The sequence below is a fragment of the Vulpes vulpes genome, chromosome 15, assembly GCF_048418805.1.
Source record: "Vulpes vulpes isolate BD-2025 chromosome 15, VulVul3, whole genome shotgun sequence".
NCBI classification, from domain to species: domain Eukaryota; kingdom Metazoa; phylum Chordata; class Mammalia; order Carnivora; family Canidae; genus Vulpes; species Vulpes vulpes.
Window position 1 is genome coordinate 22,975,178 of NC_132794.1, and position 14,049 is coordinate 22,989,226.

The following is a 14,049-nucleotide window of genomic DNA, read 5'->3' on the forward strand; positions in this document are numbered from 1 at the left end:
GCTCTTCCTTCCCAGCATTAAGCTTGCATCTCGGGCAAGAAGAAGAAGAAAGTAAGGATGTCCTTTTCCAAAAGCAAAGTTTTTTTCAATCAGTCTCAATTAGATTTCACTTTGTGTTTCCTTGTGTTACATGGCAGCCCTTACAATAAAAGAAAGTGAGAAATTATGTTCTTTACTTTTTAATCTCTCTAGTAGAGGAAGGAACATGAAAAAAAGAATGCAGGTGGTATTCTGAATGAGCACACAGCATCTAACCAAACAACATGGAGATTTTGAGTTAGAAAACTCTGTGAGATAGTAGTGTACCTTGAAGGCAACATAATCTCCTCCCTCTGCCACATGCAAACCACATTCTCCAGGGTAGAAAGTAAGTCTTCTGCAGAGGAAAGTGGTATGTAGAGATGGGACTGTAAAGAGAACAGAAAGGAAAAAGGTATGTGGCCCCAGAGTAGGAGGTAGAGAACAGCTGTCTGATGTTTCATTTGCTAAGCAACCCAGCTGTAATTTGAGTAAGAAGAGTCCCAAGATTCATTAGTATCTTTAAAAAAAAAATGGTCTTTACTTAAGATGGCTCAAAAGTTTTTTTTTTTTCTTGTTTCTCTACAATCAAGTTTCCTGATTGATAGAAGAGCTGAGATGTGCTATAAGAGCTGACTGCTATAAGTGGAGAAAGTCTGCCAACATCTGCTCTATTTCTTCAGTATGTGTCCCTGCCTTCGCAGACTCTATGAACATACAAGAAAACTCATTTAATGGCTATATGTATAACATTCTCTATTATATTCCCCCATTTAAAAATTATCAGCAATCTTGTAAAGAACCCCTTTAAAGGATAGCTTTCTTCAACTATCTAAATATTTAGCTAATCATTTAGCATTTAATGGGAATCCGTCAGAAGCAAAATTAAATATGAAGTGCAGTGGAACATCTGTACTTTTTCTACTTACCTCATGATACAATAATTCTTAAAAATGTCTACTCACAGAGTTTCATATATAAATAATTATTAGGATCTGTGAAAATGCAGCTAGAGATTATTACTAATCATTCTTCTAATATGATATATTTCTCCTATTACTTTATATGCTTCATTTCTGTTTGATGCTTAACTCACTTCTATGTGATATTAGGAAATTTAACAGAGATATGCATTAGCCCAAACATCACCTGACAGATTTTAGCAGTTCTCCCCATGGAGTTCATTTCCTCCTTGACACTTTTTCAAATATCCTTCCCAAAGCAATGCATTTGCTTATAAAATCAATACGTTTTTTTTAAAAGAGGCATCCGGTTGCCAAGAACAAAGTACAAAAATGAACTTTAAAAATGTATAATCTGTTAGGATTGTGGAATGGCTAAAAGTGAATATAAGAGCCTGTTTGTTTGTTTTTTTAATAACTTAGTATGATTCAATATTTGGTGATAGATAATATCAAAAGAGGAATTTTATTTTCCTAGGAGTTTTGCTTATTTTGTATCACCTTTTATGTTATTAAGCATGCCATGTGCAATTTCTGCTTTAATTTCACTCATTAATTATGCATCCTACAGATGCATCTCCCATATATGTCTGCATGTGTAATGCATATGTAGCCTAGATCACTGAATTATGGATAGAGAATAAAAGAAAAATATTTTGTTATTTTCCTCTATGACATCAAATGACAGTGTTTAAAAGGACATTGCAATATGTGAAATATGTTTAATAGTTTCATCCACTTAAAAACATAAAGTCACATAATTTCTGGGAGTTTCTTGTCCTAGAGTAAGAATAGTGAGATTTTTTTTAAATGTGTATTATTTCATTAAATGCATATCCAACATACCATCAACAGTTTATTTAAAGAGAAAAAGCTTAATGACAGAGTTCAGGATCTTTTAGGACCACATCATTCTTGCTAAGAAATTGTTAACATAACAATTTCTGAATTATTGAATTTAAAAAGAATCCTTTAACACTTAAATGGAAACAATGCAAGATTTCACATCTCTGTGATGTAATTTTTCTGTTCACTAAAATGAAAAGAGGATGTCAAACATACAAGGTATTAAGAATAGCAAAATCTTACACAATGCTAATCAGTAGTTAAAACGCATCCTGAAATACAAACATTACAATTTCAAAAAAAAAAAACAGTATTTTCAGTATTTTTACAAAAGGAAACAAAAAAACAAATGGTCTTCTTTGTATTGCTTTGAATACACACATGGGAAATGGCTAATTTAAGATAATAAGGATACTGCCACATGGACTCTCAAGCGGCAACCTGAAGAGCTCCTTCTCCTTTGAGGATTTTCACATATGGTTCAGGAATTTGAATTCAAATTCTAATCTTTCAGTCAACATTTATTTATTGTGATCCTGCTACAGGCTACCCATTTTGTGTTATGGATAGAACAGTGTATTGAGGAAGACACAGTCTCTACTCTTACGGTGCTTATCACCTACTTGTTAATGGAGATGAATCTGAGAACACTTAGAGCAGAACTCAGAAGGTATTTGGAATGAAGACCCTTTTTTTAAAAAAGATTTTATTTATTCATTCATTAAGGACACAGACAGAGGCAGAAACATAGGCAGAGGGAGAAGCAGGCTCCCTATAGGGAGCCTGATGTGGGACTCCATCCCAGGACCCTGGGATCACAACCTGAGCAGAAGATAGATGGTCAACTGCTAAGCCACCCAGGTGTCCTGAAAAAAGACACTTCAAAGTGAAATTTCCAAGGTTAAGAATGGATTAAGGTCTTATGAGAGTGAAGGATGGTGGGGTAGAGTGCTTTATTAGGTTGGGAAGTCAGGGAAGGCTACTTTGGGAAGGTGACAGTTGAAGGAGCTGGCCATATACAAATTTTAAGAATCTTCTGAGCAAAGTAAGTAACTGTGTAGAGAGAGACCTTATGCTGTAGGAAGCTTTGCACATCTCACAAATGGAAAGGTGGTTGATGTGGCTGAAACTTGAGGAAAAGCAGTGTAAGCTGAGTTCCCAGAAAGAGGCCTGATTATTTAGAGCCTTGAAGGCCATGGAAAAGATATGAATTTAAAATATACCCTAAAAGCCTTAAAGTATGCATGTATTTTTACTTAACAATAGTATAAGAGTCAGATATAGTTAAATATGGAGGAAATAAAGTATAATAAAATATAAATATGATGAACCTTAAAGAATTTTAGAGAGGGGCAACTGGGTGGTTCAGTCAGTTAAGCATCTACTTTCCACTCAGGTTATGATCCTGGGGTCCTGGCAACGAGGATATGTCGGGGAACCTGTTTCTCCTTCTTTTTCTACCTGCCGTTTCCCTGCTTACTTCTCTCTGTCATATAAACAAATACAATATTTAAAAAAAAGAATTTTAGACAGATGGAAGACCTAAAAAATTTACAATATAAAGTTTATGTTATATATAACTATGACTGGTGGATCAGAAGGCTCTGATGGTGGTAAGGAAGACCAACTAGGTAAGCACTTTAGTAATCTAGAAGAGAAGTCATCTAGATCTTACTTCAAGAAGACAGAGGAGGTCCCCACTTGAAAGACATTTATGAAGTAGAATTTAAGGCAATAAGATACTGAGTTCTTGATTAGACATAAGAAGATATATATATATATATAATATTATATATATATAATACTACAAGCACATAAATAGATAAAAACAATAATTACAAATTTATATACAAATTTTGAGGGAGAAAGGATACATTGTATAGAGAATATTCTTCGTAACTGTGTGGTATGGGAGTGGGAGATACTCTATATGTTGTTTACAACTTTTCAGAAAACAAGATATTTCAGCTAAGACTAGGAAAAAAAAAAAAGAGGTATAGTTGCTCTCTAGGAATAGGATGAACTCCTACCCAAAATATAGTTTAGATGTCAAGACTGTTGAAGCCATATACACACCAAAAAGGTATGAAAGGTCTTATTACTTACATGATGAGGCTCTGTGAAAGCAAAACAGCCCCTAAACTGATGTAAAAGTGGCTTGAAAGAGCAAGGAAAGGGGACTTGCTTGGAATAATGAGTGGGGCCATGAGAAGGGTTCCTGTGCACCAAAAGGGTATGCAGTAGTTTGAAACTCCTCCTGGTACCAAAAGAATGAGCACCCGGGCTTTCTCATCAGCTTGTCCAGATGTGGAGCAAAAGAGGAAGGGGAAGGGGTGAGGTTTAAAAATGGTCAGAAACCAAACATCCATAAATAGAGACTCCCTTATAGGAAGCTACCTTTGGACAGAGTTCTATGGCTCAGGAGAGGGTTGGTTTAATTTTAGGTTGTAGGAAAATTAAGAACATAGACCTTGAGGCCTGAGAGAATGGAGTATAAGCAAAGCAGAATGTGAATGTGGACAGAGGGCAGTGCATAAAGGTAAGGACATCTCCAAAAATTTCTGTCACTTTTTCCACATTTCTCTGCATTTTTTTTCAATCTCTTGAAGATGTTATTCAGGCTAACATCATCAAAACAGGCACTAGCCTTAGCTCTAGAGTAGGATCCTACAGGCTTCTCGTGACTCGCAAACCTTTCAGTAGTCAGATCAGTAAAAGTCTGTGAGGTCTTGAGAAGAGGCGACTGTGAGGTCAGCAGGCACTACTTGGGAAGCACAGGACAGTGGCTCTTTCACAATGCATACAGAATATGATTCATCCTTTGAAAATTGGTATAGCACTCATCTTACTTTTCATATTTTCTATAAGTAAAAGATGTGAACTGAAACTTATGACCAAAAGTGAGAAGAAAGATACAAACATTTCAAATAATAACATTTCTTAAAAGTCAATATAAATATAAAGCATAAAAATAAAAGGTATTAAAACATGACCTGCATTCTCTTAGTTTTTTTTTTAAAGATTTTATTTATTTATTCATGAGAGACAGAGAGAGAGAGAGAGGCAGAGACACAGGCAGAGGGAAAAGCAGGCTCCATGCAGGGAGCCCGATGTGGGACTCGATCCTGGGACTCCAGGATCATGCCCTGAGCTAAAGGCAGACGCTTAACTGCTGAGCCATCCAGGTGTCCCTGCATTCTCTTAGTTTTGAAAACATATATGATATTATACAGGAATGTGATTCACTTATATATAAAGCCATGTCAATTTTTAAAAGATTTCTTTATCTTTGGGTGCAATTATCTCCATTCCTACCCTCCTGATTCTGTGATCAATACAAGCTGAATTTCAGCCCCTATGTACCATTTAAAGGCACAAATTGAAGCAATGTAGAGATTGGCCTTAATGTCATACTTCTTGAAAAATAACAATGTAAATGTTATTTATATTTGAAAATTAGGGAAGAATAGCTGTCTTGTAAGTAATAGAAATGAGTTATTATATATGCATATCCTATTCTATACTCTATATATTATGTATGTTCTAAATCTATATATTGAAATCTGGCATATATATATATTCAAACTTTAAGATATTTCAAAAAACTTTTGAATATTTCAGATTATTAGCATTTGGTTCTGCAAAGTCTCCTGTTAGGGGAAAAACAAGAAACAGTAGTCACTTGTCTTGTGTTTTAAGGAAGGGAATCAGTGAAAATAATAATTTCCTTCACTTCTTATTCTTTTAAGTTATAGGTCAAAGGTGAAATTGTCTCCAGTTTAAAAAAGGAAGGAGTCTTTTGGATATTTGCTTTAAAATATCACTAGAAAATCTTTCATTGCACTTTTTTTCATAGTTGATGTATACAAAGCAATGACATACATATATGTATGAGCAAAATCACAACTGAAATTAACTTTTCTTTCCCTGTAGGAACATGGTAGAAAATAGCTTGGAATTTCACTTTGTTACTTTTCTTGTTTTGTTTTGTTTTTTATGAAAATACTAATTATCCTCAATAGGAGCTCTGGTAATACATTATTTCATCTTTCTTTGTTGAAATAACCCAAATGCTGTCAGACTATTAAAGTAGTTTTGTCAGTTTTTAAAAGGAAGTCTTTCTGTCCAATGTGAGTGGAGAAGTGGATGAAATTACCTGACAAAATTCACTGATAAATAATAATTCATTTTGCATTATTAAAGCATTTTTCATTTTACATTTGTGATTAGAAGTCTTAGCTTTTTCTTTTATATCTTATGTTTGGGGAGTATATAAATAAAGCTACAAATATTTTTTTCTCCATCAAAAGAATACTTTATATAAACATATCTTAAGCAAAAAGGAAAATTCATTTTTATGGTTGATTTTTCACAGTGACTCACGAAGACAGACTTTTTACTACAAGTGTATAGCATATTTAAATTGAGGAACCTTTCTTATCTAAGAATTGGTTTTCTCTTTTCACAGTACTTTTTAGTGAATCCTCTAGCCGTCTGTATTTTAATGAGAATGCTTATGACCAAAGGAATATATGGATTAATCAGGCACAATAAGCCCTTTGAAGGATCAAAGTAAATGCCTTTCAGTAAAACGGTGTGCCCAGACTGTGTTGATAACTGAAGAGTTTTAGTTAAATAAAAAATGCTGACTTATCTTAAAAGTTCACTCTCATAAATCTGCTTTCCCTAAGATTTTGAAGAGCTTCTAGAAAGAATACTGTAATGATAACTTTGTTGAGAATATTTTTTTTAGCAAAACAATCTAATTGTCATATTTCTTTTTACCAGAGTAAAACACACACACACACACACACACACACACACACATCCTTGTAATAGTTTCTTAACATATATTTAAAAGAATTTGCAATCAAAAGGAACCAAATCAGCAAACTGCTTATTTCAACATACTTCTAATTTTTCACTGAGAAATAAAAGTTGAAGATTCATTTTATTGTGTGAGAATGTTACAAAAATTTAAACTACATCTGATAAAAATATATAATGAATTTTAAAGGTTTTTGAAAATCAATTGCTTGATACTTGCCAAGTGAATTTTTACATACTCCACTTTAAACAGCTATAAAAATGCTAATTATTCATCTGAGGTTATAAAAATATGATTGTACTGAAGTAACAAATATAAGCTCCAAAAATTAAAATATGTGAGTTTAATATTTTATAGTAGTATTAATTTATATAATAATGAAAATATTTTAAAGTATTGAGAATTAGAGGGAAATAATTATATTTGTTCATTATCTAAAATAGTAATTGAAATATTTTATTAAAATGTTTTATTACAAGGTAACAATAAATGTATTACCAAATTTTCTGTTTAAACACAATATATAATATTAGCTTCAAAAATTAAGTAAAGTTGCTTCAATTAAATTTAAAAGAAAGTTTCCAAATCCTAATTACAAATACATAATTTTATTGTAAAACCTTCTGTATAACACTTATAAAATAAAAACTTTTAATTTATTATTTTTCCTTTTTCATACTGAAAAAATTTAACTATTATTCTCAAAAATTAAGATGCAATGAATTTAAGCAAAACAAAATTCAATAGAGGCTGCATTTATTAGGAGATTCAGTTATTTTTAAAGGAGATTGTTAAAGGAGATTCAGTTATTTTTTTATTTATGCAGTATTAAATATGAAATCCCTCTGAAATGCAGAGGGAATATATAGAGGAGAATGTAAAACCATAGAACTAGAAAGAAAATGGACATTATTAAAGAAAGTGCTTGGATATTTAGGTCAAGTGGAGCCTACATACATTTTAGTTTTAAAAAATTGTAATCACAATCTCATTTACCTTGTACATCATCTCATCATTCCAAGCTCCATTTGGCATATTGGTTAGCTAGGGTTTGGGTAGCTTACTTACTTTAGCACAAACAACCTTGTTGATGATTCATTCCTGTGGCAGATGGTAGATGCTATCCTTGTCCCACGTATAACTCACAAATCTCTCAGTGTGCAACTTCCAAATGCCTGAAAGCTTTTGTTTCTGGAACCGCTGCAAGCAGAACCACCACAGAATGAACTCTTAGCAGCCCTGAAACAATGACTTTTGCTATTTTATGAAAACAGAGTTTAGCTATCTTAACTTTCAAGTAGGATAATTTTAAGGTTTTTTTTGTTTTGTTTTATTTTGTTGTTGTTGTTTTTGCACTGTTTCCACAATTTTTCCATGGGATTAAGTTCCTTGTTCTTAATCACTATACATAAGCCTAAACTGACTGTGACAGGGAGCCACAATACATTCATGAATTCAAGAAATTCAATAAATTATTTCTCCACATTCTATGTTGATTATTTAATTTAAAATAATTCACCAGGTTTACAAATTCCATTAGTTTTAATTTTTTTCATTTTAATTCAACAGGGTTTATTAGCACTATCAGAAGCTGAATGTTGTACCACTTATAATGATGGGTCTCAAGATCTTTGACATGCTTCATGCTCCACAGTGTTAAAAAATAATTACATTCCGGGACACCTGGGTGGCTCAGTCAGTTGAACATCTGACACTCGTTTCTGCTTGGGTTGTGATCTCAGCATCTTGTTATCAAGCCTCACATCAGGTTCTGTACTCAGTGGGGAGTCTGTTTGAGGGTTCTCTCTCCCTCTCCCTCTCTCCCTCTCCTAGCTCATTCTCTCTCTTTCCCTCTTTCTCTCTCTCTCTCTCTCCCTTTATCAAACAAATAAATACACATTTAAAAAATTACATTTCTATAGAAAAATTCATGTAAACAAACCACATTCTGGCCGTGAAACTCACCTTAACAAATTTAAAACAATAAACAATATACTTAGTGTTTTTTGGAAATTAAAAAAATTAATAACAGAAAGATAGCTGGAACACCTCCAAATATTTAGAGATTAAACAACACTTCTAAATAACACATGCATTGAAGACGATATCTCAAGAGAAATTTAAATTTTTTTTGTACTAAATGGAAATAAAAATATAATCCATGAACATTTGTGGGATGCCAGAAACAATGTTTTGCAGAGAATTATAGGAGAGAATGCATATATTAGAAAAGAAGAAAAAGCTAAAATAAACAATCTCTGTCTTTATCTTAAAAAATTAGGAAAAAGTAACCCAGCAAATTAAATTTAAGCAAGAGAAAAGAAGTAATAAAAGTTAGAGCAGGTATTAATGAAGTTGACAAGAGAAAACTGATAAAGGAAATCAAAGAAACCAAAAGTTAGCTCTTTGCAAAGATCAGTGAAATAGATAATCTCCTAACCAGGCTAATTAAGAAAATAAGAGACAAGATGCAAATTACTAGCATAAGAAATGAAAAAGAGTTATCACTATCAATCCATGGATCTTAAAAGGGAAATAAAGTAATATTATGAAAAACTCTATGCCCACAACTTTGGTAACTTAGATGAAATGCACCAATTCCTTAAAAGCCACAATCTACTAAAACTAATTAAATAAGGAGAAATAGATCATTTGAAATATATATATTAAATATAACATATACATATATATATAAAATTTAATCTATAATCAATCATCATTAACCTTCTAAAAAAGAAAAGCTCAGGCCCAGATAGTTTCATTGCTAAATTCTACCAAACATCTGAAAAACAAATCATTCCAATTCTCTGAAATTGAACTCTCTGAGAATGCAGAAGCAAAGGGAACACTTCTCAAACTCATTCTGTGAGGCAAGCATTACCCTACCAAAAACAGGCAAAGATATTACAATAAAGGAAAATTAACAGACCAATATCTCCCGTGAACATGGACGCAAAATCATTAACAAAGTATTGAAAAAATGAATCAAAATGAGTATGAAAATAATAATACACCATGACCAACTTAGATTTATTCCAAGAATGCAAAATTGGCTCTGCATTCAAACATCAATTAGTGTAATCCATAACACCAACAGGCTAAAGAAGAATAATTACATGACTCTATAAAGAGATGCAGAAAAAGCATCTGATAAGATCTAACACCCACACATGATACAAACTGTCAGAAAGCTAGGAATAGAGGGGAACATCCTCAACGTGATGAAGAACATCTACAAAAAAAAACACACACACACACAACTAACATCATATTTAGTGATGAGAAACTAGAAGCTTCTTGCTAAGATCAGGAACAAGGCAAAGACTTCCCTCTTATCAATCCTATTCAATATGATACTGAAAGTCCTAGCTAAAATTAGAAAAGAAAATAAAAGTGTATAGATTGAAAGGAAGAAATAAAACTACATGATTATAAATGTATAAATCACAAAGAATCAACCAAAAAACTTCTAAAATGAATTAATGATCACAGAAAATGTTACAACATATGAGGTTAATACACAAAGGTCAACCAAATAATTGGGTAGAAATCTAACAACATATGTACAAGATGTATATGAAGAAAACCACAAAACTCTGTGAAATAAATCAAATAATATTTAAACAAAGGGAAATAGATGCCATTTTCATGGACAGAAAGATTGATATTGTTAAAATAATAGCTCTTTTCAATTTTATCTTTAAGTTCAATGCTATCCAAAATGAAATCCCAGCAAACCATTTCATGATATAATTTTTTAAATGAATCTATGGAAATGAAAAAGAGCCAAAATAGCCAACACAATATTGAAGAAGGACAAACTTGGGGGACTAACATGACTCAACTTTAAGTCATACTAGAAAAATAAAGTAGTCAAGGCAGTGTGATATTGGTGAAAAAGGAGTCAATGGAACAGACTAAACACCCTAGAAATATAGCTATACACACATAATCAATTGACCTTTGGAAAAAGAGCAAAGGCCACTGACTAGAGAAATTTTAACAAATGGTTAAGATATTAAGATAGAAAAATTGGATATCTACAGACACACACATACACACACACAATCTAGAAACCAATCTTACATCTTTCACAAAAAAACTAAAAAATTAACTCATAGATCTGTATTCATAGATGTGTATGTAAGACATAAAACTATAAAACTTTTAGTAGATAATAAGGAGAAAGTTTATATGGACTTACATTAAACAGTAAATTTTTTAGATACAACACTGACTGAAAAAGGCAGGGGGTTGGGGTGACTGGGTGACGGGCACTTGACAGGATGGGCACTGGGTGTTATATGTTGACAAATCGAACTCCAATAAAAAAAACTATATACCAAAAAAAAAAAAAAAGCAAATTGATAAGTTAGACTCCAGAAAAAAAATCTGCTGTGTAAAAATAAAAAAAACAGAACAAAACAAAAAACAATTTTAGATATTGAAGAGAGAAGCCACAGATTGGGAGAATTGATCTGAAAAGTACATATATGATAAAGGGCTTGTTTAATACACACACACACACACACACACACACTTAAAACTCAACAGTAAGAAAATAAACAACCCAATTGAGAAGAGAACAACAATCTAATCAAAGAAGGTATAAAAATGGCAAATAAGCACATGAAAAGATTTTCGACATTAGATGTCACTATTAAAACAGTACCAAGATACCATTAAACACTTATCAGAAAGGGTATAGTGATAGGGCTAAAATTACACTGACAATACTGAATTCTGATAAGGATGTGGACCAACAGAAATTCTCATTCACTGCTGGAGAAAATACAAAATAGTATAGCCACTTTGGAAGACACTTACACAGTTTCTTACAAAACTAAACATAGTTTTAGCATTCAATTCACGGTTCTAGTTATTTGCCCAGATGAACTGAAAACAAGTTCACACAAAAATATGCACACAAATGTTTATAAGCAGTTCTTATCATAATTGCAAAAATTGGAAGTAACTAAGATGTTATTCCATAGTGAATGCGGAAAAAAACTATGATATATCCATACCATGGAATATTATTCAGCAATAACAAGATGTGATCTATCTTGGCCAGAAAAGATATGAGAGACCCTAAAATGCATACTGTTAAGTGAAACAAGTCAGTTTGAAAATCTGTTTGATTCTAACTATATGACATTCCGGAAAAGAGCCAATGACAGAGAAAATGGTAAGTGGTTGCCAGGATTCCAGGGATGAAGGGGAAGGGATGAAGAGGTGGAGCACAAGGGATTTTTTTTTAAAGTGAAATTCTAAAAAAAAATAAAAAAATAAATAAAAAAAAAAGTGAAATTCTTCTGTATGACACTATAATGGTGGCCATGTGACATTATGCAAAGAACTGTACAACAAAAAATATGAATGATAATTTTTGGAACTTAGAAATGTATCAGCATTGGTTTATCATTTGTATCTCAAGTGCAGCACACCAATGCAACATGTTAATAATAAGGAAAACTGAAGATAAGGAAGGAGAGGGTATTTGAAACCCTTTATACCTTCTGTTTAATTTTTCTGCAAACTTAAATGTACTCTAAGCAATAATCTATTAATTAAAAATAAAAATCACCAACCTTCCCACCTCACCCCCAAAATATTACATTTCCCAGCCATTTGCTTATAGTTAACTTTTGAAAATATGTCTGCCAGCTCAATGAGCCATGTTGAAAGTTAATTCATGTAACAACTAAAGAGAATATGGTATTATATGTTAAAAGTTAGCACTACAGTGAACTGTACAAAGAGTAAATGATATGGATTTAATGAAACCTTCCCTGATCACCTTGTTTAAAGTTATGTTTCCCTAAACCTAGAACTCCTTGGATTTGGGAACTCAAACTACCATTTTACCTACTCTATATTTCACCACCTCTCTTCTCTCACTAGAATATAATTTCCCTCAGGGCAAATATCTTTGACTGGATTTTTAATTCCTGTATCTCCAGGACCATGTGCAGTACCCAGAATATGGTCAGTGCATTGTATGTGACTGGATACATAAACTATTGGGGAAAAAAATGAAAATGGATATGTGAAATAATAGAATATGTATATATCATAACAAATAATAGACATATATAATATATGTGATAAATAATAGAATATATATATAGGTCCACAGAACTTCTAAAACTTTTGTAATTTCCTAAGTTATAAGAGCTCTAGGAGTACCTTTTTTCCCTCCTAATATTCAGTCTTTGATCCTGATTCCTGATACAGAGCTCCTAAATCACTTGCAATTTCTTGGATGATGTGATAACAGTGTCTTAGTTTTAGTGAGAAGACACTTGGAGGTTTTTTGCATGGGGATTGGTCATAGAAAAATCAAGCCATGGGGAGAAGCTTTGAGCTTTCAGCTCCACCCCCCGTCCTATGGGAAAGGGAAAGGGAGGGATGCTAGAAATGGAGTTGATGATCAATCATGCCTACACGACAAAGCCTTCATAAAAAACACCAAAAGCACAGGCTTTGGACAGCTTCTGGGTTGATGAACATATCTTCTGCCAGGAAGATGGCACACCTTAACTCTATGGAGTCAGAAGCTTCTGTACTTTGGGATCCTTCTGAACTTCACCTGTCTTCACCTGGCTCTTTATTTATATCTTTTATCCTATCTTTTATTATATAATAAAGTGGTAAACAGTAAACATTTTCCCTGAATTCTATAAGCTGTTCTACCAAATGATGGAACCCACAGAGGGAATCATGGGAACTTCTGGTTTAGAATCATTCAGTCAGAAGTACAGGTGACTTGGACTTGGACTCAAAGTACCTTGACTTTCGACTAGCTTCTGAGATGTAGGGCTCACTCTCACAAGAGACTTAACCTGTGGGGTCTGTGCTTACTCCAGGTAGAGTCAGAATTGAATTGAATTTTAGGATACCCAGATGCTATAGCAGAGAATTGCTTGATGTGGAGGAGAAGAAAATCCCACATACCTGATGTCAGAGTATTGTGAATGTGGTAGTGAAGGGTGATTAGGAGAAATAGCGAGTTTTTCTAAGGTAGGATCATCCTTACCAGCTGTAAGCGGACAACCTATCAGTCGCTCCCAGGTTGCATGATAAGAACCATGTATCTGCTCTGGCTTAAAAGTCACACCCCATTAATAGATTCTAATGCATTTCAAAGTCTCCCACAACTGTTTGTTCATAAATTCAACAAAGTATTTTGGTTACTTAATACTCAATTTTGGGGGGTAACCATGCCTCTAATGTGTCCTACACATAACAATTTCAGTATGATTTAAAATGAAGGAAAAAGGGATGCCTGAATGGCTCAGTGGTTGGGTGGCTGCCTTTGGCTCAGGTTGTGATCCTGGGATCTGGGTTCGAGTCCTACATCGGGCTCCTGGGAAGATCCTGCTTCTCCCTCTG